Source organism: Cibotium barometz, chromosome 35 (genome assembly GCF_041138505.1).
Source record: "Cibotium barometz isolate CiBa-2024 chromosome 35, ASM4113850v1, whole genome shotgun sequence".
In the NCBI taxonomy this organism is placed as follows: domain Eukaryota; kingdom Viridiplantae; phylum Streptophyta; class Polypodiopsida; order Cyatheales; family Cibotiaceae; genus Cibotium; species Cibotium barometz.
The window spans coordinates 2,402,940-2,407,998 of NC_141080.1; positions in this window are offsets into that span (position 1 = coordinate 2,402,940).

Sequence of the window (5,059 nt, forward strand, 5' to 3'; positions counted from 1 at the left end):
TTTATCGGATACAGGTCTTTGGTTTCATGTGGAAAGCATGTCTTTGGACTCATGTGAATAGGTTATAGTTTCCTGGAGCTTACATGCAAGCTGTGACTATAGGCAAGGACATGTGGTTTTGAAACCGGCCTCTGGTAGAAACCAAAGTGCGGTAGACTAGCAGTCACCTATCCATTTGTAGTCCAGACAAAAAGCAAAAGAACGAGAGCTAGAATGCTCTAGAACAGAAAGGAAAAACGACACCTGTTGGCCCCAAAGCTTGGCGCCCCTCTCGGTATTTCTTTATTCAAATTCAATGGAAAAGTTTAACTGAGTACAACAAAGCCAGTCAAGGAAAGTAAACTTGCATGTCCAATCTGGCAGTCCTCAAGACCTCGTAGCATAGAGGATTCACATATAGATCTGTGTCCCACAAAAACAACACACTATGGTCTCCTCTAATCAACCAAGACAATACAACAGGGCAGCCTTGAGCACGCATTTGGCTGTTCCATGTTCATGGCTTCAAACTCAGCCAAAGTACAAATCCGCTGTCCAACTTTGTTTCCACCCTTCAAACTTCCATACCCTTCCTCTCACAAAGGGCCAGAAGAAACAACTCTGAAGCAGACATAAGCCAGTGGAAAGAGAGAGAGAAAGAAATGTTCAATGTATTCCAACTGCTCTGCACAGTTCTGCACTAGTCGACTTGACCGTACCAGATTGTACTTGCAGCCGCCAGCGTCAACAAATCTGCCGCAGCCACCTGTACCTGTCCGTACCAGTATGTACCTGCAACCGCCTATGTCAGCCAGTTTGCAGCAGCCAGACTGAACCTGTCTGTACCCATATGCACCTGCAGCCGCCTTTGTGATGTGCCGCCTGTACCAGCTGGATTGAACTGAACTGTACCTGCCTGTACCTACTGGACAAGATTGTCTGTACCCGCCTGTACCTATCCGTACAGATCTGTACCTGCGGCACACGTGTGTACGGCTTCTCTTCAGGCGACCTGTTCCAGCTAATAGTACTCTCCACGTAGCCAACCGACCCCTCTTCCAAAAAGCAAGAGAGAGAGAGAGAGAGAGAGAGAGAGAGAGAGAGAGAGAGAGGGAGGCGTGTACTCTAAAAGTAGAGTAGCCCTCCCTCCATAAATATTCTAGTGGCCCTTTAAAGTTTATTAAACTTTCTAAGGGCCACCCAAAGTTTATAAACTTTATGAAGTTAATACCTTGGTCCCCCTTCACACTTGGGGTTGTCCACACATATTACTTTTGGCCGGACACCCAAGTATGCATCTTGAAAAATTTATTTTGCTCACCAACCACCATGCTCACACTTGTGCTGTTCCACTTTCATAGGGTCATGACATACTCCCTCTTGAAAAATGGCAAGCGTCCTCGATTGCAATCTGGTGATATAGCAAAATATCGAAAGTGAAAAGTACAATATGGCAAGATCAGCGTCCCAATCTCTCTAAGCCATGCGTATGTAACAACATTCACTGCAAACCAATGGTGTAGCAATAGTCCAAGTTGTATACCACTGTGAACCATACACAACCACAATATCCAATGTGACTAGTACACATATATCATAGAAGTCCCATAAACAGATGTACTGTCAGCCACCATCAGTACCTTCGGGTGAGACAAAAGCTGCACCAAGCAATCTCTAGATGTCATCTGAGCCTGTTTGTATCAAGGGAGTGGAGGTGCTACCCCCCTCTTGAGCATCAGGCAATGCTCCAGACCCATGCTCTGCTGAACCTGAATGAGCCGTAACAAGAGTCGGCGCCAACTCAAAGGCATCAAGATAAAGCTGCAAAACCTGAGGTGAATCTGTTAAGTCACCTTCCTCCATCCACTTCGCATCCATCGGTGAATAGTTCTTGAACTTCACAAGATAGTGATGGGAAACTTTACCTCGTACCTTTCTTTCCTTATGTGCCAGTATCTGCTCTGGAATAAGAACCTCATCAAGTTCCTCAACTTCTGGCTCAGCCTCGTCTGATACATCCTCAGGCACATTCCCATGGAAAGGTCTAAGTAGACTCACATGAAATGCATTGTGAATCCTCGAGTGATCTTGTAGCTTCAAGCAATAGGCTATCTCACCAATCTTTTCCAATACTTGAAAAGGTCCATAATAGCGCATGCTCAACTTAGGGAATAAGCGCTCTTTACCCTTCATCTTTTTGAGCCTAGCTTTCTCAAATCGCAAAAGAACGCAATCACCCAATGCAAACTCTAATGCACGTCTGTGACGGTTTGTTGCTTTCTTTTACTTTTGCTGAGTTTTTTGGAGTGCCAACTTAACTCTCCAATAAGCTTCATCCATGTTCTCCACATATTGGTCAGCCTCAAAGATCTTATCCTTTGTGTGCAAAATAGGTGGTACCTTCCTCCCTCCTCCTACAATCTCAAAAGGCGCCTTGCCCGTCGAAGTATGGACGGTGTTGTTATAAGCCAACTCCACCAAAGAAAGATACTTTTTCCATTGTTGCTTGTGCTCTGACACATAACACTTAAGATCTAACACTGTAGAATTTGCCTCTTCCAATTGACCATCTGTTTGTGGATGAAATGATGATAAAAACTTAAGAGTTGTATCCATGTTGTCAAACAATCCTCTCCAAAATAAACTGGTCATCCATGGATCACGGTCACTAATGATAGATGAAGGCAAGCCATGATACTTGAAGATGTTAGCCATGAACAACTTCACCATATGATCAACTTTGATCGTTTTACGCACGGGAATAAAATGAGCCTGCTTACTAAACCTGCATATGATAGTCCAAATGCCATCATTTTCCATTTGCGTCCTCGGAAGATCAAATATAAAATCCATGGCAATGCTCTCCCATGGTCTATCTAGAATAGGTAAAGGCTGAAGTAGCCCTGGTGTCTTTTGACGGTTAAACTTATGAGATAAGATGTGAATCAGATAGATGATTGGATGGATGGGTGTGATGTGAATAGAGGTGATGAGATGTGAGGTGAATAGATGTGATGAGATAAGATGTGAATCAGATAAATGATTGGATAGATGTGATGTGAATAGAAGTGATGAGAATATGAGGTGAATAGATGTGATGAGATAAGATGTGAATTAGATAGATGATGATTGGATGGATGGATGTGATGATTGGATGGATGGGTGTGATGTGAATAGAGGTGATGAGATGTGAGGTGAATAGATGTGATGAGATAAGATGTGAATCAGATAAATGATTGGATAGATGTGATGTGAATAGAAGTGATGAGAATATGAGGTGAATAGATGTGATGAGATAAGATGTGAATTAGATAGATGATGATTGGATGGATGGATGTGATGTGAATTAGATAGATGCGAATGGATGTGATGTGAATAGAAGTGATGAGAATATGAGGTGAATAGATGTGATGGAAATTAGATAGATGAGAAGAATGGATGGATGGATGTGGTGTGAATAGAGGTGATGAGAATATGAGGTGATGAGAATATGAGGTGAATAGATGTGATGAGATAAGATGTGAATCAGATAGATGATGATTGGATGGATGGATGTGATGTGAATGAATGGATGGATGGGTGTGATGTGAATAGAGGTGATGAGATGAGGTAAATAGATGTGATGTGAATTAGATAGATGTGAATGGATGGATGGATGTGATGTGAATAGAGGTGATGAGATGTGAGGTGAATAGATGTGAGATGGATGGATGTGATGTGAATAGATGTGAGATGTGATGTGAATCAGATAGATGGGAATGAAGGAATGGATGGATGTGATGTGATTAGAGATGATGAGAATGTGAGGTGAATAGATGTGATGAGATGTGATGTGAATCGAATAGATGGAACAAATGGATGGATGGATGTGATGTGAATAGAGGTTATGTTGTGAATAGATGTGATGTGAATCAGATAAATGTAAATGAATGGATGAGATGTGATGTCATGTGAATCAGAATGTAAATGAATGATATGAGATGTGAGTGAATGCGTATGTGAAGAATGGATGTGAATGAGGATGTCAAAGAATGGATAAGGATGTGTATGTGAAGAATGGATGTGAATGTGTATGAGAAGAATGGATGTGAATGAGTATATGAAAGAATGGATGTGGATGTATGTGAAAGAATGGATATAGATGTGTGAAAGAATGTGATGTGATGTAAAGAGATGAGATGTGACATGAATATATGTGGATGTGAAGTGATAGATATGAATGTATGGATAGATGCGAGTAGTCGTACATGTGAATGATTGGATGGATGTGGATGAATGAGATGAGATGTGGATAGAAGTGATGTGATATAATGATGATGAGAATGAATGTGAATGAAAGTGAATGAAAGTGAATGTGATGAATATGAATAAATGTGATGTGATGGGATGTGAATCGTGATAGATGTGAATGAATGAGATGTGAGGTAAAATGAATGAGATGTGATGTGAGTGAATGTGATATGGTCTGAATGGATAAGATGTGAGTGAATGTGATGTGGTCTGAATGGATGAGATGTGAATGAATGTTACGTGGATATAGGTAGATACGAGTGGATGAGATATGATGATAAATTGAGGAAAGATATGATGAGATGAAAATAAAGTGATTGGATGAGAATAGGAATACTTATGAAATGGTTGTGAAATTAATTAATGTGGTTTGATCTGGAGCAATGTGGAAAGATGAGAGTTCGTTATAGAAATGTGTTTTTGAATTGTTTTTAAATGATTGTTTTATGTCAAGAATAATGGAGAAGCATTTTGACCATCTTGTGAATGAGGTCATGCAGACCTAATGTGATAAAGTTGTAACAGCGGACGGAGAGTCATTGGAGGACGTCTCGTGTAGCAAGGTCAGTCGAGGTCTCCACCACAAGGAGTAAGTTGTTTTCTGAATTCGGGCATGGATCTGGTTGATTGACCTTACTGGTCCTCAACAACGGATGAGTCCATGCCTCTTTTATATGGATCCGTTGGTTGATCTTGCTGATCTTCAACGGAGATTTCATTTTTGAGATGTGAATATATTGTCGGTTACTATGAGCTAGGAACTATCGAAAAGGTCCCTGAGTGGATAGGT